This window comes from Carettochelys insculpta, chromosome 2 (genome assembly GCF_033958435.1).
Source record: "Carettochelys insculpta isolate YL-2023 chromosome 2, ASM3395843v1, whole genome shotgun sequence".
Taxonomy (NCBI): domain Eukaryota; kingdom Metazoa; phylum Chordata; order Testudines; family Carettochelyidae; genus Carettochelys; species Carettochelys insculpta.
The window spans coordinates 3,633,684-3,661,119 of record NC_134138.1 but is presented as its reverse complement, the minus strand read 5'-3'; the positions used below and the strand labels follow the sequence as shown (position 1 = coordinate 3,661,119).

At 60.9% G+C, this 27,436-nt stretch overlaps 1 protein-coding gene and 2 pseudogenes across 1 annotated transcript in view; 2 read left to right on the top strand and 1 right to left on the bottom strand.

The window, feature by feature from the left end:
• LOC142009057 (vacuolar protein sorting-associated protein 28 homolog) overlaps positions 1-27,436 on the top strand; it is a 251,897-nt gene that overhangs the window by 76,343 nt on the left and 148,118 nt on the right. The gene's annotated exons all lie outside the window — the stretch shown is intronic.
• LOC142009028 (vacuolar protein sorting-associated protein 28 homolog) lies at positions 145-7,624 on the top strand (annotated as a pseudogene).
• LOC142009027 (tonsoku-like protein) lies at positions 9,090-20,086 on the bottom strand (annotated as a pseudogene).

Genomic DNA, 27,436 nt, shown 5'->3' with positions numbered 1-27,436 from the left:
GAAAGCCCCGTCTCTGGCGGGGGCGGGGAGGGGCGGGGGGGGGATCACTTGTTCATCCCTCAGCACAGCAGCGCGCGCCCTTCCCGCCCAAATAACGGCCGCGCCCCTCCCAGGCAGGCGGGCGAGCGGAGCGCCGAGCGCTCGATGTGCTCCGGCGCCATTTTCCAGGAAGCGGGTGAGAGGCCGGAGGGCGGCGGCGCGGCAGGGCCGGGGGCGCGGGGAGCAGCGGTGCGGTGCGCTCGGCTCAGGGTGTGTGTGTGTGTGTTTGGCTGGGGGGCGGTGGGGAGCGCGGGGCCGGGGGGTGTTTGTCACTAGGGGGTGGTGGGGAGCGCAGGGCCGAGGGGTGTTTGTCACTACGGGGCGGTGGGGAGCGCAGGACCGGGGGGGGTTGTGTGTGTGTGTGTGTTTGGCTGGGGGGCGGTGGGGAGCGCAGGGCCGGGGGTGTGTTTGTGACTAGGGGGCGGTGGGGAGCGCAGGGCTGGGGGGTGTTTGTGGCTGGGGGGCGGAGGGGAGCGCGGGGACGGGGGGGTTGTGTGTGTGTGTGTGTTTGGCTGGGGGGCGGTGGGGAGCGCAGGGCTGGGGGGTGTTTGTCACTAGGGGGCGGTGGGGAGCACGGGGCCGGGGGGGTTGTGTGTGTGTGTGTGTTTGGCTGGGGGGCGGTGGGGAGCGCAGGGCCGGGGGGTGTTTGTGTCTGGGGGGCGGTGGGGAGCGCAGGGCTGGGGGGTGTTTGTCACTAGGGGGCGGTGGGGAGCGCGGGGCCGTGGGGGTTGTGTGTGTGTGTGTGTTTGGCTGGGGGGCGGTGGGGAGCGCAGGGCCGGGGGGTGTTTGTGTCTGGGGGGCGGTGGGGAGTGCAGGGCTGGGGGGTGTTTGTCACTAGGGGGCGGGGGGAGCGCAGGGCCGGGGGGGTTGTGTGTGTGTGTGTGTTTGGCTGGGGGGCGGTGGGGAGCGCAGGGCCGGGGGGTGTTTGTGTCTAGGGGGCGGTGGGGAGCGCAGGGCTGGGGGGTGTTTGTCACTAGGGGGCGGTGGGGAGTGTGGGGCCCCGGGCTGTTTGGGTCCGGGGATCGCGTCGGGTGCAGGGGCCGGGCCACCTGGCCACACTAACGCCCCTCTCCCTCCCTCGCAGAGGTCCCCCAGGCATCAGTGCCCCAGCCCACCACAATGTTCCACGGGATCCCTGCTGCGCCTGGCCCAGGAGGTGAGTCCCGCTGGCCCTGCCACCGTGGGGAGCAAGGGGCCCCACAGCACCACCCCATGGCCTGGGCTGAGACACAGACTGGCCCGGTCGACACCTGACAGAGCCCTGCCTGCTGGCCATGAGCAGGGCTGTGACCCAGGCCCACCCCGCCCCTGGCCAGAGACCCAGTGACACCGCGGGCTCCAGCTCCCCTCAGGGGACTGCCCGCCCTCAAAGTCCCCAGGGGTCAGGCTAGCGGGGCTGGGGGCAGCAGAGTGGTGGGACACTGGGCTCATGGGAGGGTGGGTATCACGGCCACAGAGGCAGGTTACGAAGCAATGGCTCAGCCTACATCAACAGGGGTTAGGATAGCACAGCAGTTCCCAAATTGGGTTGGGACCTCATTTTAATGAGTTCCCCTGGGTTGGCTTAGACTTGCTGAGATCGAGGCCAGACAAAGGGCTTCAGCCCTGTGCAGTGGGGCTCAGGTTCCAGGCCCCTCCTGGGGCTGCAGCCTGGGTCCTCAGCCTCTCCTTTCTTCGGGCAATGGGGCTGGTCTTTTGTTCCCCTTACTCGCACCCCTGGTGGCAGGGCCTGGGTTTTGGCTGAGGCATGTGTCTGTGCATTACTTTTTCTTGGCAGAAGTGGATTGTACAGCAATGAAGTTTGAGGCCCCCTGAGATAAAGAACAGCTTTCCCACACTGAGGGCAGTTAAGCTGTGGAGCAGGTGCCCCAGGGAGGTTGTGGATCCCCATCAGTGGAAGTTGTTAAGAACAGGCTGGACAGATGCCTGGAAGGGATGGGCTCTGTTTACTTGGCCCTGCTCCAGTGCAGGGGCTGGACTCAACTTCTCAAGGACCCTTCCAGCTCAGAATCTGATTCTCCCTTGTGAACTGTGCTGGGTTCTCTGGCCTGGAGCAAGGGGCGGTGATCAGCAGGAGGGGCGGGATGGAAGAGCGGAGCAGGCTGTAGAGGTCCTGGGTGCTAGCAGTATCCCTGTAGCTAGTAGGCTAAGGAGCTGTGGACGTGGTCCTTCCTAACAGCGGGTTACCAGGAAGGTTTTGCATTGTGGGCGTCACTGGTAGGCCCCTAGCTATAAGTGCTAGGTCTGTTCATGGATTTCCTCTTTTTCAGCCCCAGGGAATAAGCCAGAACTGTACGAGGCGAGTAACGCTGGTCACGTTCCCCTCCTCGTCCTGTCCCTGGCACAGGAGGCAGAATGACCTTCCAGCATAAGTCGGGTTTGGCTCTGCAAACGGTTTCACAGCCCTCAGTGCTGGAGCATTCAGGGGACCCCAGCTCTTGAGGTGATTCCCAGCTCCTTACCTCCATCTCAGTGTGGGTTTCTCTGGTCCCTGTCTCCTCTACCCTGTGGTGAGGATGCAGGAGGTCCGTATCTGTCAGCTCCGTCCCCACCTGCTTCCAGCCTGTCCATTTGTGCAGCTGACCACACACTGTGCGGGTACCTGACAGGCTGTGTATCTGCTCTGCTTGCAGGCGGTGAAGCTGTATAAAAATGCACGGGAGCGAGAAAAGTGAGTCCATCCCCAGCCGAATGGGTTCCCATGTGGTACACAGTTCTGTGGGGCTTGGGAGTGCTGGGACTTCAAGCTGTTGTCTGCAGTGAGGTCCTTGCTCGGGAGATGCTGGGGCTGATGGTGCAGGGAGCTCTGCGTTCTGATGCTCTGTCCCCGCGCCAAGCTAGGAAGGACCCAAGAGCCCTTCTGCTCCGCCTCCGCCATTGGCCAGGGCAGCCTGCGGCTGAGAAAGATGCAATAGGCGGAAGGGTCTTCTCCAGAAAAAGGGAGTGCTCCTGCTGGGCTGTGGAGCATGAGAGCCCCTGTGCTGTTCCCAGGGACGCGGGCGCGTGTATAGCGGTGGGGGTCACAGGCTATGCGCCTTCACGGGCTTCTGCGCTTGGGTTTCAGGTACGATAACATGGCTGAGCTGTTTGCGGTGGTGAAGACGATGCAGGCTCTGGAGAAAGCCTATATCAAGGACTGTGTCTCTCCCAACGAGTGAGTCCCTAGCTGGGTTTTGTTTCCAGCCTGGTCTCTCCCAGGGGAGCCAAGCGGATGCAGCAGCAGGAGCATCTCCTGCAGGATGCGTCGTCACCGAGTGGAGCAGAGTGACCTCCCCTCCCCAGGGCACTGCGGACACACTGGGGAGGGGGCTCAGAGAAGCATCAAAACAGCCCCTTAGTCCCCCCTCAGGCCCTGCCCACTTCCCCTGGGGGCCAGGCAACATTGCTCCATGCAGAGGGTCTCCAGTCAGAGACCCTGGGGAGCCTCCTCTGCCGTGGGGGCTGTTACAGTGTTCTCCTTTCCCCTGGGGACCTGCTTGTACATCCTCGACCTCCGTGTTCCCCTCCTGCTTGGCATGAGCCACTCCAGCTGTTCTTACTCCATGCACTGCCCCAGGTACACCGCAGCCTGCTCCCGGCTCCTGGTCCAGTACAAAGCTGCCTTCAAACAGGTACAGGGATCCGAAATTGGCTCCATCGATGAATTTTGCCGCAAGTTCTGGATGAGTTCAGCCTCCAGCAGTACAGCTTTTGGGGACTCTGGGACAGGAATCTCGGGGGGCTCCCAGAACAGTGGGGGCGGGGGGGGGCTGTGTTGCTGCTGAGTTCTACATGTAGGCTGCATCGACACTAGTCCCCTCCTTTTGGGGCGAGTTGGGAATATGCTAATGAGGCACCACCGTGAATATGCAGTGCCTCATTAGCATAATAGTGGCCCCACACAATTGGAAAGCACAGCTTTTGAATTGTGCGCTGCCTCTCTAGACGGGGGCTTTTTGAAAGGACGCTCCTCCGCCCCCGGACTTTGAAAAACCCTTCTTCCTAAAACCAAATAGGAAGAAGGGGCTTTCGAAGTCCGGGGGGTCCTTTCGAAAGGCCCCTGTCTACATGGGCGGTGCACGATTTGAAAGCAACACTTTCAAATCACATGCAGCCACCATTATGCTAATGAGGCTGTGAGGGGGTTCGGGGTCTCCATCCTCTGCACCCCATCCGCAGGCAGGAGAACAGTAGGTTTATTAGGCAACAGGGCACAGCGTCGTACAGAGGAGTCAGTGCAGCCGGCAGAGACAGCCAGTCCAAGCCATGCTGGGGAGAGGAGGCCCCGAGGGGCCCCCGGAGCCGGGGTCTTGCCCCCTCCTTTGTCTCTCTCTCTCCCAGCCCCGACTAACTGCTTCCAACACCCAGTTCCAGTTCAAACCCCTCAGGCTCCACCTCCTCCTTTGTCTGCAGCCCAGGGGTGTCACCTGGTCGCCAGGTTACCCTCAGCAGGAGCCCCACGTGTACACACAGGTATCTCCCACTACATCACAGAGGCACTGCATATTCATGGCAGCGCCTCCTTAGCATCTTCCCAACTCGCTCATTACCATGTCCCTTCTGAAAGGAAGGGGCTTGTGTAGACATAGCCCTACTGTGCCTGACTGACTTAGATGCTGGGGGGAGAGACTGCATAGATTTGTTTATTCCAAGCCTGGAGGAACCAGTGTGGTCACCCAGGCTGTTCCCCTGTGTCCCTCTGGCCAGAGCCCTGCCCCCAGCTCACTCCCAGAGCAGACCTGTCCCATGAGAAATACAGCCCGCCTAGATTTAAAAACTGTCGGTGCTGGAGAACCCACCAAAGGTGAATTACACTCTCGCGGTCACCTGGCTTAGAGAGGGGGCCCCTGGGCTTGGGGGGTGAGTGTGCGTGCGCGCGCACACACACACTCTCTCTCTCTCTCTCTCTCTCCCTCCCTCCCCTGGACCAAAGGCACTTCCACCTTGTCGTAATCATATTACCTTCGTATAAATCCCTTGTACTTCCACGTCACACCTGCAGCAGTATTCAAGGTCACCACATCTCTAAAAAGATGTATTGGAATTGGGAAAGGTACAGAAAAGGGCAGAAAACCGATTAGGGGTATGGAATGGCTGGGGTATGGTGTGGGGAGAGTAGTAAGAGTGGGATTTCTCAGCTTGGAAAAGAGGCGGCTAATGTCCAGAACATCCCAACTGGTTGGACAAAGTCGATAAGGAAGTGGTGTTCTGTCTTCCTTCTCCTAATGCAAGAACTAGGGGTCACCCCATGAAACAAACAGGCAGTGGGGTTAAAACAGACAGAAGGACGGATTTCTTCACACAACGCAGGGCCAGCTGTGGGACTCCCTGCCACAGGGCAATGTGAAGGCTGAGACTATAACAAGGCTCAAAAACCTACTGGATACGTTCATGGAGAACAGGGCCACAAATGGCTGTTCAGCAAGGTGGACAGGGTGGTGCCTCTAGCCCCCTGTTTGTCAGAAGCTGGGACTGGGTGACAGGAGAAGGATCACCTTTTGGTGACGTGTTCTGGTCATGCCCTCTGGGGCACCCAGCACTGGTCACTGTCGGCGACCAGGCTGGGTGGCCCTATGTTCAGACCGTCTGGGCACGTTCTGTACTGTGCTCCCTTCCCCCAGCTTAGCACATGGAGCGGAACCCAGCTTTCCCTGGGAAATGCTCTTTGTTGGGGGTTATATGGTGCTTGTTACCCTGCCCTGAGCTTGCCCAGCCTCATTGTAACCCTCCTTCTGCTGCAGCTCGACTGCCCGCTGGCCATGGAGAGGATCAAGGAGGATCGGCCAATCACCATCAAGGACGACAAGGGCAACCTGAACCGCTGCATTGCTGACATCGTCTCTGTACGTTCCCGGGGCAAGGGGCTGTGCGCACTGTAATCCCGGCATCCTGTGCTTCTGGGACTTTGGCAGCTGGCCTGGCCTGTGCAGCTGCATGGCTGGTCCCCAGGGGGCTGTCAAGGGCCCGCTGTCCTGGCTTGCCCCCACCCTCCCAAGAGGGCTGGAGTGAGGTGCCCTGCTGCTAGCTTCCAGGCCATTGCTGAGGCACCTCTTTTCTCTTCCAGCTTTTCATCACAGTGATGGACAAGCTGCGCCTGGAGATCCGAGCCATGGATGAGGTGAGAATCATTTACAGAGGGACAGAGGATAAGACAGGGAGTATCTTACAGCCTTGGTATAAATCCAGGGTACACCCCCAGCTTGAATACTGCGTGCAGATGTGGTCGCCTCATCTCAAAAAAAAAACAAAAAAAAAAACACCCTTGGCTGTGGAGAAGTTTCAGAAAAGGGTAACAAAAACAATGGATTTGGACCGGGTCCATCTGAAGAGAGATTAAGAAGTCTGTGACTTTTCAGTTTAGAAAACAATAGATGAAGGGTGCGGGGACGACTAAGAGGTCGACAAAATCATGACTGGTGTGGAGGAAAAATAAGGAAAAGGTATTTACTTGTTCCCACCACACGAGATCTAGGGGTTACCCAGTGAAATTAGCAAAAGGGTTAAGAACAAACAGGATGTATTTCTCATGCAGTGCACAGTTCACTTCTGGAGCTCCTGGCCAGAGGATGGCGTGAAGACCAGGACTTTATCAATAGAGTTCCAAAAAGAGCTAGATCCATTCAGGGAGGTGAGGTCCATCGGTGGCTGTTAGCCAGGATGGGCAGGAATGATGGCACTAGCCTCCGTTTGTCAGAAGTTGGAACTAGATGACAGGAGATGGACCACTCAACGCTCAGCTGTTCTGTTCGCTTCCCTTGGGGCACGTGGCATTGGCCACTGTCCGAAGACAGGGCACTGGGCAAGATGGATTTTGGTCTGACCCAGTGTGGCTGGTCTTCGGAGAGAGAGGGGGACAAGCTAGGGGTGCATGGAGGCTTCACTGCTGGCAGCAGTGCCTGAAGGGGGGTGGGGCTTTCCCAGCCGGGCCCCAGGCAGGAAAAGCAGAAGCTCCATGCTTTTGTGCATCCAGATCCAGCGAGACCTGCGGGAGCTGATGGAGACGATGAACCGCATGAGCCACCTACCTCCTGACTTCGAGGGGAGACAGAAAGTGAACCAGTGGTGAGTAGGGTGCTCTGAGGCCCCTGCCCTCTGCAGGAGCAAGCCCGGGTCCTGACCCAGCTCTCCAGGACAGGGCCTGGACCTGCCTTGCCCCATGGCGCTCCTGCCAATCTGAGGGCATGGGGGAGCGCAGAGTGCCTTCGGGCCCAGCTCCATCAGTCTGCTCCCTCTGCAGTGGGAGGTGCTTGTCCCCAGCCCTGCTCGCCATGTCTGATCAGGGGCCTGGTTGCGGGGTGGGACCGTGGCCAGAGGAGCTACCAGCTTCCTCCTAGGCCAGCACTCAGGGCGACAAGTCGTGGCTTCTGCCAGGTCCCTCCAGTACTAGTGCAGGTGCAAAGTGCAGCCCAGCAAAGGGCCTTCTTCCTGCTCTGGGGGCCAGGCCTGTGCCTTGACTCTCCCCGGCAGGCTGCAGACGCTGAGCGGCATGTCTGCCTCTGACGAGCTGGACGATTCCCACGTGCGCCAGATGCTGTTTGATTTGGAATCCACCTACAATGCCTTCAGCCGGTTCCTGCACTCCTGAGGCTGGGCCCTGCGCCCTGCCTGGTCCTGAGGAGCGCCCTCCCACTGTAGCAGTCCAGCAGGCTCCAGGCCCTTTCCCCTAGGCTGCTGTTGGGGGCAGGAGGCTGGGAGTGGGGCACTGCAGCCGTTCCCGCAGCAGGGTTAGGGCTGAGTCAAGGTGAACTGTGCTGCTGCAGGGCACATTCACACTGGGCCAGCTCCAGCCAGCCTGTCTCCTCTCCTACCTCCCCGTGAGTCCTGCAAGCAGGGCGGGAGACTTGTACACCTGCGGTAATAAACCCCCATGCTGGCTCGCCTGCGGTGCTGTGGCTCTTGCTGGGTGGGAGAAGCAGGCACAGCCCCTGCACCTGTACTCAGGGCCTGGACCAGCCCATCAGCTCAGATTTTCTGGGTGCCACAGCAGCTGGCTAAGGCAGGGCGCTCCACCCTTGCTGCCAACAGGTCATGCCCCAGGATGCAGGGGAGCCTGGGAAATGAGGGTGGGGGGTGTCAAACAGCTGTCCAGAGGGGGAGAAGGCTGGCAGGGTACAGAGCTCTGGCCCAAGCAGCAGAGGGCCAGGTCTCTGCGTCACTGCCTGCAGGGTGGCACAACGCAGGCCTGGAGCAGAGGAGACATACAGCACTTTATTGATTGGTTTCCCAGGCCCCTGCACCAGGCAGAAGCCCACCCTGTGCAGCCAAGAAAACACCAGCCAGCTAATAAGTCTGTCTGAACTAGTCCAGTGGCCACTGGCAGGGCAGAGCTAGAACCTGTACAGCTCGGGAATGGGGGACAAATAAAATATCACCCTCCACCTGTGTGGGGAGACGTGCAGTAGGGAAGGGATCTTCTGCAGGTGGCCGCCTTCAGTCTCTGGCAGCTTATTTCCCCACGCTGGCTTCAGAGCCTGCTCCAAGGCCAGTGCTGCCCCAGGAGCCAACCCCCCAGCCCTGCCCGCAGCCCCAGGGTTCTGCTGCGCAGGTGTGACTGCAGCTGGTGAGACACCACAGGTTGGAAGCCAGCTCTCCGGGGACACTCTGGGACTTGCCACCCCTCTCTGTTAGCAGCACAGGCCCGGTAGCTCACTGCCTCCTGGGGACACAGCCGAGGCCTTGGTTCCAAAGCCCAGGGACCCCCATGGGGCAGAGTCCTGCAGCGTTCTGGTGCTCGGAGCCCGAGGCAGACAGGCCCAGTTCCACAACAGCAGCCGGGGCCCTGCCTCCTTTGGTTACGATGGGACCAGCAGCTCCCTTCTCAGCTTGCACTGGTGCCAGGTGGGGGGAAGCTGCAGGGCTCTGGGCCCCCAGAAAGAACAGGTTGTGCAGCAGCAGCAGCCAGGTCCTGCCCCTCCCCATGGGCCAGGCCTGAGTTCTGAGTGCAGAAAAGTCGCTGGCACAGGCCAGTCACCGTGCCTGGTTCCTCACGTCTGCCCAAGTTCCCTCTGCGAGCAGCCACAGCCCCAAGCAGGATGGGCCTCTTGTGTGCTCCAGCTGCGAGCGGTCGGGCACTTCAGATGCTCTTACAGAAGAGCTTGTGGTGCTGCGTGACTGCGCTCAGAGAGGTGCCCGGGGGGCCAAGCCAGGACTCACCCACGCCCCGCTGGTTGCTGCCGCTCAGCTGCCGGCTGCAGAGCCGCAGCTCACGCACGTTGGCAGAGACCCGGGCCCACGTGGTGCTGTCCAATGGGCCTCGCACCCTGCAGCCTGCGGGAAGGAAACAGGCCGTTGTAGCCACTGTGGCGCACTGAGAATCCTGGACCCGGTCCAAGAGGGGACAGGCTGGGTGACCCCCCTTGTGCCCTTTCTATCAGCTCCAGCCCCCTCGCTACTCCAGTCCTGCCTCCTCTGCTCTGCTCTGCTCTGCTCTGCTCTGCTCTGCACACCACTACGGAGAGAGAAGCAACTCGGCAGCGCCAGCCAGGCCGGGGGCTCTGCTGGATCAGGAGCAAAACTCCAGGGCTCACAGCCTGCCCCTGCCCCCTCAGGATCACCTCTCAGTCCCTCCAGCGAGGGCAGTGTGATGCTCCCCCGGCCCTGCCAGGTGCAGGGAAGCAGGACCCCTCCACAACCCAGGGATCTTGGAGCCCTTCACCCCCTCACCTGCCAGGCTGAGGTATTGCAGCCCCTGGCACCTCTCCCCCAGCGCTGACAGCAGCATCTGCAAGCCCCCGCTGGTAACCTCTGGGTTCGCAGACAAATCCAGGGAGATCAAAGTGGGACAAACCTGGAGGCACCTGGGACCAAGAGAGTCAAACAGCCCCATGCCTCTCGGCTCACCCACAATGCACCGCTGCCCCATGGCCCACCCACTCCCTGGGGGCTAGGTGTTAGATGTGCGGTGTGCTGGCACTGCAGCCTTGGAGCGAGACCCCCAGGGAGCACAAGGTGCGACGGGGAAGGGAGGCAGCTGGACAGGTGAAGTGCAGTAGTAGAACCAGCAGCTCCACCCGACCACCAATCCACGTACGCCCGGTTTTGGAGGCAGGTCCTGCCGCTCACCAGGCCTCCCACCCAAGGGCTTGTGGCTCAGACTCCCTTCCCACTCCGTCTCTTTTTACGGGACGGGGTTCACCTGGTGGCCCAGAAAAGCACAATGCAGGGACAGAAGGTGGCCAGTGGGCTAAAGGCGAACATGGCCACCTTACCTCTCACTCAGGCTCTCTTCCTACTATGTCCCCATGGGCTAGCTGCTGGGCCCAGCCACCCCACGGCTCCTACCCAGCAGGAGATCACTCCGCATAGGACCCAGCTGGGTGAAGGTTGGTGTCACACACCCACCCCATTACCTTCTGCCCCACAGCAAAGCCCCTGGCCCAGGGACCCCAGCGCTGCCCCTTTACCTGGCCAGCTCTGCGACAGCCTCATCATTCAGGTGGTTCCCAGAGAGAGCCAGGTGGGTGAGCGCACATCCCTGCTGGAATGGAACGGGGGGGGCTGAGCCCAAAGCCACACACCACAGCTGAGCCAGTCAGGGCAGAGCCAGCTGCGTGAGAGGCCCACAGCCCCAGGACAAAAGGGGCTCCCCTGCCACGTGCAGAGCTCCTGCAACTCCTGCAGCCAGAGAAGGGTTACTGCAGGACCCCCTTGCACCCGTATCTGTGTCAGGCACCTGACCACCGGATCCACGAGAGGCTCGCCTAGGCGGGCCGCCACCGAGCCAATTTCCGGGTGGCGTAGGGCAGACTCCTGAGCAGCAGCTGCAGGCCGCTGGAGCCCAGGGCATTGTGGGACAAAGCGAGGGTCTTCAGGTGCACAGCTCCTGGGCCGGGGCATGCGGGAGAGACAGTGTGTTAAGAGTGAGCCAGCTGCCGTCTGGCCCGGGCAGATAAAGGAGGCTGGGAGCTTGGCGGAGGGCCTGTCCATAGCTGCCTAACTGGAAACTCAGGCACCCAACAGGCCTGCACTGGGAAAGAACGGCAGAGCAGGCTGCTGTGGGGCAGACCTGGCAGGGAACCCAGGGCGTGGTGGCTGTGGGGCAAGACTGAGGCAAGCCCAGGCCTGGGTAGCTGCGAGCTGTGGGGCAGAAGCTGGCAGAGACCAGACAGGACAGCGGTCCGCATTCTTTCCATGAGTGGAACCATCCTCACCCCCAAGCTGTAGGCCCCGTCCCAGTGAATGGGGCCCGCCTGGCAGTGCCTCTGTGTCACAGGGGGGCCTAGCCTGTAGACCGTGGCGCTGGGGGAGGGGAGCCACAAGGGAGGGCACCACCTGTACCATGAGGCCACGCCTGCTGTGCCCCCACTCGGGGCTGGGGGAGTGCAGGGGCACTTACCTTTCAGGCTGTTGGCCAGCAGGAGGCGCTGGTGCTGCCCAAAAGCCTCAGAGAAGCCACAGGCCTGCAGCCGGAGCGTGGTCAGGACCGGGCAGGCTCGAACCAGGCAGGCCAGGGCCTCGCAGCTCTTGTCCCCTAGGGGGTTCAGGCTGAGGTCCAGCTCTTCCAGGCTCTGGAACAACAGGGGCGGAGGAGTCACCCCAACCTGCTGGGCTCTGCCCTGTGCCGCCAGACAGTTGGGGCTGCACCCCCGCTGGGAGGACCACAGCGGCAGCCTCAGCCCCAGAGAAGGGACGGAGCAGCAGAGCCCCCCCCATGCTACAGGGACCCTCACAACCAGCCCCTCCCCAGAAGGACCTAGGAGCAGGCACCTTGGCACCAGCACGGCCACAGCTTACCCCTCCCTGATCCGGGGAGCCCCTGGTGTCCATCAGGGCAGCCCTGGCAGGAGCTCATCAGGGCCCTTTACACCAGCAGTGCCAGAGCCGTAGCCCAGAGCGCCAGGATGGGCAGCTTGGGGGTCCCCGAACCTGCTTGTGTCTCCGGGGTTCAGGCGGGAGGCCGGGGCCCCTCCCACCTGCCGTTGAGGGGAAGGGAGGTGCTGGACACACCCACAAGCCAACCTGGAAGACCGCTTGGGAGGGCAGCCCTGCTGCCAGCGCGCGGAGCCCCTCAGCACCGAGCTGGTTGGCCGACAGGTCGAGGAGGGCCAGGCTGGGCATGGTGCCCAGCGTAGCCAGCAGCTCGGCAGCCAGGCCATCGTCCAGCCCCGTCCCAGCCAGCCGCAGCTGGCGGATGGAGCTGTGCAGCTTGAGGGCACGCAGGAGTGGGGTGAGGTGGGGTTGGTGCAAGGAGAGGCCACAGGTGCTGAACGAGGGGCCCGACTCCTGCAGCTCCATCATCTTCAGCAGAAGCCGGTGCTTGCCTGCAACAGGAGTCCATGAGGGAAGACCAGTCGCTGTGGGGCACCCAGACTGACGAGCTCCCAGCCAGCTGCTGCCTGGCCGGGGCTAGAGCCAAGCAGCCAGGGAGAGGGTGGGGGGCAGCCGCAACCGAGGACACCCTCCCCCTGCCCAGCACCACGTGGGGGGCAGCCGCGACCGAGGGCACCCTCCCCCCGCCCAGCACCACGTGGGGGGCAGCCGCGACCGGGGGCACCCTCCCCCCGCCCAGCACCACGTGGGGGGCAGCCGCAACCGGGGGCTCCTGACATTGCGCACCATTCAGCGGATGCTGGACAGGTCTTCCCCTGGCATGTAGCACGGCCCTGGGGGTGCCAATCTGTCCACCCGAAGCCACATTCCACCTCTGTCCCCTTCCGTAGCTGGGCCAGTGACCCGGAGACTGAGGGACTTGCCCGAGGTCACACACGCAGATGGTGGCACAGCTGTGCCCAAGCCCCCTGGACCAGCCTTCCCACTGGAGCCCCTCCTGCCTGTCCCCCCCACGGGCCGGGTGGCACTCTCCCCAGCCGGCTGACCGCCCTGAGGCGCTACAAAACCCAGCGAGACCCTGTACATCCAACGGTTCCCACACGCAGGCAGGCAGCAGGGTCCGTGGCATCCCCTTACCCACGGCCAGGCTGCAACAGGCCTTGCGATACCGGTCGGCGAGCGGGGGCAGGTCCCAGGACTGCACCTCTGCCAACACCTGCAAGGCAGACGAGAGCCCTATGGGTAGGAAGGAAGGCCGGCTGGCTGGGCAGCACTGGCAGGCTCAAACACAAGGGGAAGGGCATCGCCAGTGAGGGGTGAAGCCAGACCTCCGAGCTCCCAGTCATCTGGGCCCTGCCGGTTGGTGCAGAGTCCACAGTGATGGGCCCCACCACGACCCTTCAGCGGCCTACAGGGGGACCTGGTGGGCCCAGCCCTGGAAGCGCCAATCCTGGCTCGGGTGCCCCTCACCTCCTCGTTGCTTTGCAGGACGTCCACGATGAGATCCTGGGGAGCCAGCAGTGCCCCTTCCTTCTTGAGGGTGAGCTGGGGCAGCAGGCCACAGGCCTGGTAGTGGCGCTGGGCCGCCTGCTCTGCCAGCCACGCCACCGGGCATCTCTCGAGGCCACTGCAAGGGAAGGGAAGGGAAGGGCTGAGCCAGAGCGCCCCACCAGAACCAGGCCCCCAGCCCGCCCTCCCAGGGTGGGGCAGGAACAGGGCAGCCCCCCCAGTGGCAGAGGGGAATGGCCCTGTTACCCCAAGTCCCTGACCCCCTGGCGCTGCCTGGGAGCTGGACCCCTCCGAGGGTGCTGCTAATGTTGCCCCAGACCCGGCTGGGGGGGCAGGACTCCCGGGCTCTGGGCCACGCTGGGAGGAAGGATGCGAGGCGGCTCTCACCTGTGAGGCACGGGGATGAGGAAGACGTTGTCTTGGACCCGGACCCGCACTCGGATGGGGGGTGGCCGAGTCGGGGCTGCAGCCAGCAGTGGGGCCTGGGAACAGGAGAGGGGAGTCAAGACCCAAGAGACAGCCCAGGGGACTCCCTTGCTGTTGTGCACCCCCAGCACCTCACCTGTGGGGCCTCTCCACTGCCGTTTACGGGCCTCAGACCAGCGGCTGGCTCCGGAGCCACCAGGGCCTGGCGCCCGCGGGACCGAGCCAGCGACGTCCTGTCCACTATCTGGGTGAGGCGGCTTTGCCGGGCCCTCCTCTTCTGGGGCAGAGCAGCTGGGAAGGGGGCTGCGCCGTCGCTCTCAGACCCACTGGTGCCCCCTGAGTCCGAGCCCGACTCCCCCGGGCGCCGGTGGCTCCTCTTGCGGGGCTCCCGGCTCGCCCCCAGGTCGTCCTCCAGCCAGTCATCCCCCACGTACTCCTCGGCTGGGATCAGGGCCGGCCTGGCAGAGGCCTCGGCCGGCACCGGCTCAGGGACCTGGCAGGACTGGGCACTGCCCACGCCATGGATGGCTGCTTCGTACTTGGCCTGCCCGGTGCCAGCGGGGGGCAGCCCAGGCTCTGCCCGCCCGAGGAACCCCAGCACCCAGCTCTCCTCCCCCGGCGCCCTCAGGCTCAGGAGCCGCTGCCTCTTCTTGACGGGCCGGAACGGGGTCATGCACTCGTCCAGCTTGGCCCAGCACTCTGGCCCCTGCCGGCCACGCTGGGTCAGGATCCTGCAGGGCGCAGTCGCCTTCGTGGAGGGGCCCCCACTCTGGGGCTGGGGGGCCACAGCTGAGTGGGGGGGTGTCAGCGGCTCAGAGAGCTCCGCATCAAACAGCTGGCTCTGCGGCACATCCTGTGGGGGCTGAGCCACCTCTGCTGCTGGGCGGGAGACAGGGAACCCCATGAGTTGGGCCCAGCCCCCAAGAGATGCCCCCCCACAGCACCACTCCCACCCGGCCTCACCTCGCCCCACCACCGCCTCCTTGAGCAGCTGCTCCATGGCTCGGCAGCGCTGGCGCGTCTCCTGGTCCAGGTCCCGGCCGTACATCCTCACCCACTCCCGGAGGGTGCCCAGAAGGCTCAGGCCCTGCGGCGGATAAAATGGAGGGGCTAAGCCTCAGGGCCGCCCCCAGAAACCCCACAGCTGTGCAGGGGTGCCGAGCCCAGCGCCCGCCCACAGGCCGCTGCTCCCCCACCTTGGTGTTCCTCAGCACCGCCGACGCGCCCCTCTGGAGCAGCAGCTCGGCCACGTCGAAGTGGCCGCAGTTGAGAGCGTCGTGCAGGGGGGTGATCCCCTCGCAGCCTGGGCCCCCGGGGTCATCGATGGAGGCACCACGCTCCAGCAGCAGCTGCACGATCTCTGGGCACAGGAGCCAGCAGTTACTGCTGGGTGGCAGCACCAGGGCCCCCTCCAGCCAGCCCCCATCACCCGTTCCAGCCCCTGCCGTCATCCGCCCCCCACACCGAAACCCTCCCACCCTCCTCACCACTCACCCAGGTGCCCGTGGTTACAGGCCTCGTGCAGCGGGGTCCAGCCGCAATAATCCCGTGGGTTCAGGGGGTGGCCCTGCCCCCAGGAGGAAAGAGACATGAACAGGCATGAGGGTTACGTGGGGGCCAGGTGCCCTGCTGGGCTTCATGCCAACTCCCGCAGGATCTCCCCCTCCAGCTGCCCTCCCTGCGGGCCAGGCCGGGAAGCTGCCCCAGTGCCCAGTGCCTACCTGGCTCACTCCCACGCGCCCTGCAGGCAGGACACACTTGCTGAACGCGTCCCCTGCTGGGGGCTGTGAGGGCCAGAGCAGAGGGACGCCGCGACCCCAGCCAGCCGCCCCCACGGGCCGACGGAAGGTACCCCAGGGCGCCCTGCCCGGGAACGAGGAGCGGCTCCCACCTGCTCCAGGAAGAAATGGACCCGGCGCAGGTTCCCGTCGATGCAGGCGCGGTGCAGCGGGGCCTCACCCCGGTCGTTGCGCCGGTTCCACTGCAGGGCACAGGGAGGGCGGAGGCGGGGTCAGCACTGCCCGGGGGCCCCAGATCAGAGCCAGCCCCCTCGGCCCCCCGCCCCGTGCAGCACCCCGGGATCCGGCCTCGCCGGTGCAGGAGCTGGAGCGACGGCCCCACGGGGCGAGGACGCTGCGCCCAGGCCCAGCCTCACCTTGGCGATCCTGCGGCGGCCAGGCACGCTCTTGCTGTAGCCGTCCAGGTCATCTTCCTCCCCGTCTGGAACGCACAGGCCTGAGTGAGGCACCCGGCTCCAATACAGCCCCCACCCTGCCAAAGGGGGGCCCGCGCCAGGCAGACGCGCAGGGCTACAGCCTCACCCGGCCGGGACTCGGCTCCAGCCCCCTCCCCATCCCCCCCAGCCGGCCCACTCACCGCTCTCAGACAGCTCCAGGTCGCTCTCCTCCAGGGGCTCGCTGCTCTCCTCCTCCTCCTCCTCCTCCTCCTTCTCCCCGTCCTCCCCCCAGCTGTCCCCGGCGCTGCTCCAGCCCTGCGAGCGGCACAGGCCCTGAAGCCTGGCCAGCGTGTCGGGGGCCTCAGGGCGCCCCCACTTCTGCTGCAGGGGGTGAAGGTGCTGTAGGATTTGCCGCTGGGGGGGTGAAAGGAAGAGCTGATCACCCTGCCCAGCCGCAGATGGGGTTGGGCGCTCCCAGGGCTGCTAGCCCAGGCCTTGTCAGCTGGGGGCGCTGGCCTTTAAGGCAGTCCCCAGGCCCCCCGCCCAGGCCTGAAGGGGCCCTGCAGGGAGCAAGGCCAGGGCACTGACCATTGGAGCAGCTCCCAGGTCCCCCAGCCCCTGCCTAGCCCAGAAGGAGCAGCTCCCAGCACTGACCACTGGAGCAGCTGCCAGGCCCCCCAGCCTGGCCCAGCAGACAGGCTACGAGTGAGGGGAGGACGCTGGCTAGGCACTCTCGAGTCCAGCCCCAGCACCGCAGCTGCCCTGGGCGCCTTTCAGCTCCGAGCCCCGGCACCCCACGCCCTTCCCCTGCCTTTCTGCTGTGCTGGCGCAGGAGGAGCTGGGTGCAGCCTGGGCTCCCCGGCAGGTGAGCAGCACGGTCCCTCCCGGGCATGTGCCAACAAGGAGCAGAGCCTGGAAGCGGGAGGGGGCCAGAAACCAGCACTTTCGGCCACAGGCCCTAGCAGGGAGGTGTTGTGCGTAGGGCGGGGGGCTGGGAGGACTCCTGGGTGCCAGTCTCAGTTATCGCAGGCTCGGGGGACCCCGGGAGGGGCACTGCCAGCTGCCCAGCCTGAAGGGGGTGCTGCAGGCGAGCACTGGCATCCCCATTGGGCAGCAGCTTTGGGCCCGTCCCCTCACCTGCAGCCTGGGCTCCCCAGCCTGCTCCGCGCACCGGAGCGCGCTCTGAAAGCAGGGCTCCAGGGCCTCGTAGCCTTCGCCAGCCTCCTCCCTGGCCAGGGCGATGTTCAGCCAGGTCTTCCCCTCCTGGGGCACACAGACAATGGGATTAGCTTCCCCCCACCAGTCCAGCTCCACTGGCAGGGAGCCCACCCAGGGGCACGGGGTAAGTGACAAAGAGCAACTCCTTTGCCATCCTGACTCTTACTCCTGCCCCACCCTCCTTCCCTGCTCCCGAGCTGTGGGGCCCAGCCAGGCCCTGCTTGCTAGCTGAGCTCCCCTCCCGCAACTCCCCAGAGCACGGCCAAGCCCAGCACAGGGTCCCCAGGCCCTGCAGGGTGAGACCGGCGGGCAGAAGGCAGAGCCCAGGCCGCCCCCTCACCTCCAGTGGGTTTCCTCGCCGCAGCGCCAGCTCCGTCTGGTAGTGCTGGACCGCCCGGCCGGGCTCCCTCAGGTCCGCAAAGGTGGTAGCCAGAGAGACGTGGATCACAGCCAGCTCCTGCTCAGGCTTCTGGAGGGACTCGGCGTAGCGCAGCTGCCAGAGACACCGTCCACAGCATGCTGTGCCCGGGGTGGCCGCCCGCCCCCGCAGGGCTCGCCCAGCCCCATCCCTGCTGCCTGCAGGAATCTGAGCGGGTGCCCCTGCCCTCGGGCCAGAGCTTGGCAGCACTTCGGCGGCTAGGAGGAAGCGGAACCAGCCCCTTACCATGCACGGAGCCCAGCCTCCAGGCAGCCTGGTCCTCCCCCAGCCCACAGGCCGAGAGCAGGGGCAGCCCTCACCCACCTGCCTCTGGTAGAACTCCACCGCCCGGCGATAGTCCCCATGCTTGGAGAACAGGTCCCCCAGCTGCTCACACAGGCCCAGGGCTGTCTGCAAGTCGCCGGGCACTGCCTCCTCCAGAGCCTCCTGCAGATGGCTGACCTTCATGGCTGGGGGAGAGGCCAGCAGTGTGAGTGGCACGCACCGGGGGTGGGCTGGGTTCTTCCCCCTAGAGGCTCAGGGCAGGTAGGGGAGCCACAGGTGAAGGGGTATGTGGGGACCAAGGTCCCCCTCACCCAACCCAGCCTGCAGGCCTCTGGGACAGTGAGCACCTGCCGAGCCCCCTTCGCTGCCCCCCTGGGCTGGTGCGGGGTCAGTGTCAAAGCACCGCCCTGTGGTGCCACTGGGGCTACGTCGGGGATGTGCCAGAAGCCCTGTCAGGAGTGGCCTGTGCAAGCGCGGCCCTGCACCCGAGAAGCCGCGGCACCTTTCCCTGGGCGTGCCTGTGACACGGGGGTGGGGGGGCGGGCACCGCCCCAGGAGCCACAAGCCACACAGGGCTGTGAAGGGGAGGGGCTGCACTGAGAGCCAGAGGTGGAGAGCTCCCAGCCCCAGTCAGCCTGGGCTGAGCCCTGGGGAGTGACACCCAACCTCCTCCCGGCCAGCTGCACAGGCCACTGGGTCCCCTCAGCCCCCCCCGCGCCGTGTCGCAGGGAGCCCCAACCCGAGCCCCCTCAGCGTAACGCAGGTTCCTGCGGATGCTCTCGCGCTGCTGGGGCTGCTGGGAGCCCAGCACGTAGGCCTTCTTCAGCGAGCGCCTGGCGGCCACAAAGTCCCCCAGGCTGAGGAGCACCTGCAAGGCCCCAGGGCAGCAGGGTCAGCAAGGGGAGGGGCAGAGAGGTCCAACTACCAAAGGGTGCTGGCCTGGCGGGGGGGAGGGGGCTGTCCCCTTGCTGGCCATGCTGGGTGGTCAGGCCCCAGGGGGAAGAGCTTGGGGGCCAAGTACGGGCTCCCCGCTGCCCTCACCTGGGCGATGCCGGCACAGCACTCACTCTCCATGCACTTCTCCTTCATGGTGTGGGCGCAGTCGCGCGCCCGCTCCAGGCAGCGCATGGCCTTGGAGTGCTGCCCCTCCCGCAGGTGGATGTGGCCCAGATTGAAGTAGGCCCGGTACAGGTCTTCGTAGAGGTGAGTCTGCCTAGAGGGAGACGGGTCACCCCCAGGGTCGCCCGCCCATTCACGTCCTCAGGAAACCCCTGAGCCCTGTGCCCCCACCTGACACCCCCCAGCCACAGCACCAGCCGGTTTCCTGAGCCAAACGGCTGCAGCCACCAGCAGAGGGTGAACCCCAGGGAAACACAGGAGCTCTTCAGAGGGGCCTTCGGCCTATCAGCACCACCACCCGCCCCCCCCAGGAAGGGGCCAGGGCCTTACTCGGAGATGAAGATGCTCTTCTTGATGTACTGGCTGCACCTGGCCTGGTCCTTCATGCTGTCGTACACCAAGCCCAGGTTGAGGTAAAGCCGGGCCCTCATCTCACTCAGCTCCCGCTGCGGCACCTTCCCTGGGACAGCCAGAGCCAGCCCGTCACCCAGCCGGCTCCACAAGGCAGGAGCTCCAGGGCCAGAGAGGGGCTGGACAGGTCCTGGACCCCTCACCCTCCAGCTGGCCGAATGAGCTGAGCAAATTGTCTCCCAAGGGATGGGGTGGGAGTGCTGGGAGGTCCCTACGGAACAGTCTCGGGCCCGGTCCTGGCTGCCCTGGTGTGGAACCGACAGGTCAGATAAGGCTGGAGGTCCCTGAGTGCCCCTGCATATCCCACAATCCCGGCGGCGAGCCTAACTGGGCCTTACAAGCCAGCACGAGTAGATGGGAAGCCCGGATGAAAGCCTGAGGGCCTGCCCCTTCCTGGCCAGGCCAGGGAGTTCCGGCTCGGGGAGGGGATGGAGCTCAGGGACCAGGGACATCCCAGATGCAGGCTCTGGGGCAAGGACAAGGGGTAAAAGGTGGGGACTTAGACCGTCTGGTCAGACAGCCAAGGCAGAGGCCGACTGGTGACCCTCCCCAGGGCGCACCACATCCCAAGCTGATGGCTCCCCTCCCTAGCTCCGTGTCCCACAGCTCCCAGCCCGGCTCTCACCTTCCAGCTGCTCCTCCAAGATGGCCAGGCTCTTCATGAAGGCCTGCTCCGCCTCCCAGAGCGCCTCCCCAGCCTGGCCGCTCTCCGCCATGAACATGTAGGTGCGGCCAATGGTGGCCCAAGCCCTCTGCTGCTCAGTGTGGTCGGACACAGCGCAGGCCAGCTCCAGATGCTGGCGCTGGTGCTGATGGAGCAGGAGAACAAGAGGGCGCATGAAACCCCCCAAGCCCCATGGATCTGGGCTGGCTTTGAATTGGGCCCTGCAAGGCTGACAGCTCAGGGGTTACCACTATGTGCCCTAGTGTTCCCTTTTAAACCCCTCCAGCCATTCTGTCGCCCCTGCTCTGGCTTGCTGCCCCTCTCACCCCGTGGCCTTTGGCAGGGCTGAATACTGGGAAAGTAGCTCTCAGCCCAGCTCCTGGGGAGCCCCAATCCCTGCAGCTGATTATCCCCCTCTCCCCCATTACCTTCAAAGCAGCTTCATAGTTCTCCAGCTCAGCCGGGCGCTCCCCAATCTTCCGGTGGGCCACGGCACAGCCGATAACATCCTCCACGCTCTCCAGGAGGCGCAGCTCCTCCTGGTGCTCCACCAGCGCCTCTCGGTACCGCCCTGCCGGGAGCAGAGAGACACTGGGGTGACGAGCGAGCCAACTGGCTTCCCAAGGCACAGCAGGGGCCCCTGGGATGAGGCGCACCCACTCCATCAGCTACAAGAGCAGCCAGAGTAACTAGCCCGGGCCGTAACCCCTCTTGGGGCTCAGAGCTGACATGCACCGGGGACTCAAGAGCACATCTCCTATGTTAACAACAACAAGTCTCGTGGCACCTTATAGACTAACGTATTTTGCAGCAAAGGCTTTCGTGGGCAAAGACCTGCTGCATCACATAGAATCAGAGAACACTAGGACTGGAAGGGACCTTGAGAGGCCATCGAGTCCAGCCCCCTGCCCCAATGGCAGGACCAAGTACTGTCTACACCATCCCTGATAGACATCTATCTAACCTGTTCTTAACTATCTCCAGCGACAGAGATTCCACAACCTCCCTTGGCAATTTATTCCAGTGTTTGACCACCCTGACAGTGAGGAACTTCTTCCTAATGTCCAACCTAAACCTCCCTTGCTGCAGTTTAAGTCCATTGCCTCTTGTTCTATCCTCAGAGGCCAAGAAGAACAAGTTTTCTCCTTCCTCCTTATGACTCCCTTTTAGATACCTGAAAACCGCTATCATGTCCCGCCTCAGTCTTCTATTTTCCAAACTCAACAAGCCCAATTCTTTCAGCCTTTCTTCATAGGTCACATTCTCTAGACCTTTAATCATTCTTGTCGCTCTTTTCTGGGCCCTCTCTAGTTTCTCCACATCCTTCCTGAACTGCGGTACCCAGAACTGGACACAATACTCCAGCTGAGGCCTAACCAGCGCAGAGTAGAGCGGGAGAATGACTTCTCGTGTCTTGTTCACAACACACCTGTTAATGCATCCTAGAATCATGTTTGCTTTTTTTGCAACAGCATCACACTGTTGACTCATATTTAGCTTGTGGTCCACTGTAACCCCTCGATCCCTTTCTGCTGTACTCATTCCTAGACATGCTCTGACAAAGCGGTTCATTGCCTCCAAAAGCTCATGCTCCAAAATCTCTGTTAATCTATAAGGTGCCTCAGGACTGCTTGTTGTTCTCGAAGTTACAGACTAACACGGCTCCCTCTGTGATACTCATCTCCCATGTTGTAGCTGACGGCCTCTGATTTTCTAGCTACAGGAAATACAGTGGCTGTAGCACACTTGGATGGCAGCAGAGCATCAGACAAAATTAGCTACATGCAACGTTAGCCAAACTGGAGCACTCTGGGATCAGCCCAGGAGCGTACAGGGGGAGAGAACAGGCTTCAGGGGGTGAAGGCAACAGGCTGTGCCGAAAGGTAAACTGGCAGAGGGCAGGGATGCTCCTGGCACAGCTCCTCAGAGATCCGACACGAGCCCAGTTGTACCATATCTATTAATGCCCAAGGCAGGAACAGCAGGAGTGCACTGATGGGCTTTGCTGCAGACACAAGTCAGGAAGGGCGCTCGCTCCGGAGGAGGATCGGCATGGTAGGCAGGACGATCGGGGGGATCTCAAAGCCTGCAGCAGAAACGAGGCGCTGCTCAGTACGACAAAGGACAAGGTGCTTGGAGTGAAGGGCTACCGATAGCCGGAGGCTCATCAGCTGAAGTGAAGGAAGGTGAGAGAAACCTGGATGCTTTGGCTGGTTATAGGGTGACTAAAGCCACCTGTGCAATGCAGCCACACAGCAGGCAAAGGCACAGTCTCTCCAGCAGAGAGAGGACCACGTCCATGACTGGTGACAGCTGGTCTGGAACACGAAGTACCATTTCCTGAGCACAAAGGGGGACTTCACCCCAGAGAAAGGCAGAGAAGAGCCACTCAGGTTGTTGAGGAAGGCAGAGGTGACTGGAAGAACTTGGCTGGCCTAGCTCGCAAAGAGAAGGCTGTGAGGGTGTCCCCCGACTCTCCGGTGGTACACCAAGGAGGTCAGGCCCAGGCTGGGGCCAAAGCAGGGAATGCAAGGGACAATGCTGGCCTGAGAACAGAGAGTCTTGAGTAAAGTTGGCTGGCACAAAGGAGAAGGTTTCTAACCATTGCAGGGAGCTGTGGGGACGGAGGCCAAACAAGATTCAGGTTAAAGAGAGAGCTAGATGTCACAATGGCAGGGAGTTTCAGGCATGGGGCGTTCTTCTTCAAGAGCAGGGCTCAGGTCACAGGCCAGGATCATCGCACTGAATCGGCTCCCTGCTGGGGGAAGGTCAGCTGTGTGGTAGACACAATCTCCTGGGGGCTGGTCCCAGCCCATGGATGTACCATCCCTGCAAAGAAGAGCCATTCCAGGCCTGCTCCCACGGCCAGGAGCCCTCCCCAGCCCAGCCGTCACAAACACAGCCAGACCAGCACCGACAAAGACAGCCGAGAGCATTGCCCAGTGACCAACTTTCCAACGGTGGCCCCAAAAGCAGGGCCTCCAAACCTTCCTCAGAACGGCTCTCCCGGACCCATCTCTCCCAGCGTCAGCCCTGGCCACGAGAGCCAGACAGCAGTCAGCTAGCCACCCTTTGCCATTGAGAGCCAGGCCCTGGGACCCACTCACCATGTCTGGCCAAGATCTCCCCAAGCTGGTTGCAAATGGCAGCTTCCTCCTTCAGGCTGCCACTCCTCCGGGCCTTGTCCTTTGCTTTCTGGAGCACTGGGGGGCCGGGAGGGGGGGCCGGGGGGGGGAAGAGAAGAACATCAGAACCCGGTCAAGCTCCCACAGCCTGTCAGCATCAAACCCCTCTGGCGCAGAGTCATCGGCCCTCTAACTACGTGCCCAGCTCAGGGCAACAAATCACAACACGCAGGATTTCCAATTACCTCCACCACCATGGAATCTGACCCCCAGCCTGGCTGCATGCTCCCTGGGGGAGACAGGAGCTGAGTCCCAGACAGATGGACAGGACTGTCACAGGGTAGTCCAAACCCCCTCACCCCACACTGCCCAGACCCGTCTGGGAGCCTAGCTCAACGATCCCACCTATAAATGACCCTCTCTCTGGCCCCACACACCCTCAGCCCCACCCACCTCCACCCTCTCTGACACCCTCCTGCCTCCCTGCCACACACAACTGCAATATCGCCTTCAAATCCCACACCCCCTCTGCCCTTGCCAACCTATCACCCACCTGCCTCTGACTCCCCCCATCACCTGGCCCCCCTCTGCTCCCCCATCACGCCCCAGATGGTGCACCCCCTTTGATCACCCCACACCCCACTGCCCTGCCCCGCCCCCATCACCCCACCCCATCACTGCCCTGCTCCCTCTCATCACCCCACACCCCACTGCCCTGCCCCACCCCCTCTCACTCCCCATCACCCCATACCCCGCCCCGCCCCCATCACCCCACACCCCCCGCCCTGCCCCGCCCCCATCACCCCACCCCCCATCACTGCCCTGCTCCCTCTCACCTCCCATCACCCCACACCCCACTGCCCTGCCCCGCCCCCTCTCACCCCCCATCACCCCACACCCCCCGCCCTGCCCCACCCCCATCACCCCACCCCACCCCACCACTGCCCTGCTCCCTCTCATCACCCCACACCCCACTGCCCTGCCCCGCCCCCTCTCACCCCCCATCACCCCACACCCCACCCCGCCCCCTCTCACACACACCCCCTAGAGCTGGAAGGGACCTCTGGAGGTCATCTCATCCAGTCCCCTGCCCTGGCATCAATTTGCCCCAATCCCTCAATGGCCTCCTCAAGGCTTGAGCTCACACCCCTAGGTTTAGCAGGCCAATGCTCAAACCCCTGAGCTATCTCCCCACCCTAATTAACGGACGTTACTCATAACTTTAACTATAAAAATTATACATGTACATAAATAGATTTTACAGGTCCAGGGGGTTATAACATTAAAAATGATCGGTCACAAGTCATTTTTTGTTCAAAACATGTCTGAGTTATTCATAGGTGTGTTCATAACCCTTTTTCCGTAAAGCGTGGGGGGATGGTCCGTCACAACAATATGTTTAATCGACTCTCTGGGTAACTTTTTTAGTGCGTCAACAAAAGCAGAGAGAAGCAACTGATGTCCACAGTCAACAATCTTATCTGGTGGCTAAACTGTGCTGCAGTCGGACAAATGCAAGGGCGAAATGACAGAACCCGGAAAAAAAAAGATTCGAAGGCTGTGCACTTTTAAAAATGAGTGGCTGCAACTCCCAGAGTATCAGAATTGGCTTATAAAGGCAAGTGAAGACTCAGGATATTGTTCTATTTGTGATGTTCAATTCACAGTTAAGTTTGATTCTGTAAAAGCCGTCAAGCATCATGCAGAAACAAAGGGTCACAAAATCAAAGTACAAGGACAGGTGTGGTGTAATGCTAGCAATAAAGTCTCCGTAAAGAGTAACAATGCTGAAGAACAACGCATATGCGCAGCTGAATTGCTTTTAACATATCATGGAGTTAAACACTACCACAGCTACCGTTCTCAAGATTGTGGAAATAAACTGTACCCCTCCGTTTTCCCTGATTCCAAAATAGCTTCCAAAATTCACTGTGGAATGACAAAAGTAGAAGCTTTGATCGAGGCTGTATTAGCACCACATTCTTTAAAACTGGCTGTGCAAGACATTGGATCAGCACCTTTCTCAGTCTCAGTGGATGCTTTTAATATAGGGAGCATGAAACTATTCCCAGTTGTCATCCAGTACTTCAATAAAGATAAGGGAATCTGCACATCACTCCTAGACTTTCTTGAAGATGCAGATGAAAAATCAGAGGTGATTGTAAAGAACTTCAAAATGCCAGTCTGGTACAGAATAAAATTGTGGCATATGGAGAGAGAGATTTTGAAGAAAATGAGTCTGGTTTTGTGCACCTAAAACAAATGCTGGATTTACCAAACCTTGTACCAACACATTGCAGCACTCAGATAGTACACAATACAGCAAAGCATGGCTTGAGAATGCTCTCTTACGACGTAGAGTGTTTGGTCCTCAAGGTCTTCAGTGAAGTCTTTGCACTAGACGAGAATAACGGTGAACTTAAAGAGTTCTTTGATTTCATGAAGACAGACTATACAGAAATCTTACGCCAAGTACCTAAACGTGTTCTGGCCCTTTTCACTGCCATTGACAAGTTACTGAAGAATTGGCCGGCCCTCAAATCTTACTTTGTGAGTAAAGGGGAGGAGGATGTGAACTGCACAGTCTGGGCCTTTCTTTCTGAGCATAAGGACATAGCTTCCAATGATGAAACTATTACACTTCCTGAACTGTACATCTACTTTGTGCATAACCTTATGAGCCAATTTACCAGCACCATAAAGGTTCTTGAGAGTAATTACCTTCAGGTAACTGAACTGTATGCTACATTCAACAAGCTGAGAAGAGAGATTCAGAATCGACAAGAGAAAGGTTTCTATGGGTACAAGGTGATGCAACTCTTGAAAAAGCTACACCCTAACGAGCAGAACACCTTGATTGGAGACGCCCAGCAGACTTACATGCACATGCTCCGGTATCTAGAAAAGAGGTTTGATTTCAGTGAAAATTCTTTCTATAAGTTGTGTGCACCGCTCAGTCTGGACAGGCCTCTGGAGCTAGACAAATGGTGCACTTTGATGACAAACTTGGACATTCAAGTGGATGTAGATGAACTTTTCACAGAAGTGTCTGTATTGAATGATGCACTACCAATCCTAAAGGGTTCAATAATTAATGCCGAATCAGAACAGGAACAGCAGCAACATGAACGCCACCATCAGACCGGCAGCTCTGAAGTCTGGGTAGAATTCTTTAAGTGCTGCGAGGCCCCGAACTTGCTTAGAATTGTGCAGCGTGTGTTTGCTGTTCCAGCCAGCAACACCTTTGTGGAACGCGTTGTTAGCGTAATGAAGAATTTGTGGGCCGATGAAAGGAACAGGCTCCAAACAGACCTAGTGAAAGCTGAACTGTTTGTGCACTTCAACTATAAAATGACATGTGATGAGTTTGCTGGATTTCTGCAGACAGGGGCAGCTAAGGAGCTCATGGCGGCAGCAGCCAATTGTGAGATGTTTTAATTGACATTTCCCACACCGCTGTTTGGTCTAGACTAATGCTCCCTCTCATTTTTCCCATCTGTGTGCAGAATAAATTTTGTTACGTGCACTGATGTATGTGCAAGGATGTGCACCACCAGTTAAAAACGTGCTGCCAGCTGTGAGCGCTGTGCTGATCACCTGGGCGGCATATGAAGCTCTCCTGGGCAGCTGCCCAAGAGCTCAATATACCAGGAACCCTGATCTAGCGCAGGGTTTCTTAAACTATGTTCTGCAGAATACTGGTGTTCCCAGAACAACTCGCAGGTGTGCTGTGAGCATCTGACACTTTTTTGGTGTCATGATATGGTATTGGTATGTATGTTCTGTCTTTACAATCAGATACAATGTTACTATTTAATTTAATCAGGTACCACAGCAATGACTTCAGTTTGGTTTCGCTATATATGTTGCTAGTTGAGGGGAGCAGTTCTTTTTTTGGAAGAAAATTTTTGTAGCTGTTCCTCATAAATATAGTTTTGTTTGGTGTTCTGTGGTCTTAAGAATTTTAAGAAACACTGGTCTAGACTACCTGCTGTTATAATACAATATGGTAATATTTTAACGATCCTAAAATATTAAACATTAACCACTCTGGAGGCAGAAGGTGATTTAGTGGACCATACTTGAAGTTGCTCTACTTCATTACTTGTGAGCCAGGCAGACACTGAGCTGGCCCACAGCAAAGGTGAGTTTAAGCCCTGTCGCTGTCCTGCTTGTACCTCAAGTTGAGGAATAAATGCACAGAGAATTGGGTCCTCTGGTGGGGCATTGTTCTACACGCTCATCACTATTGGGACAGTGAAAGTTCTTTATGGCTGTTTTATGGAGTTTCTTGTCCT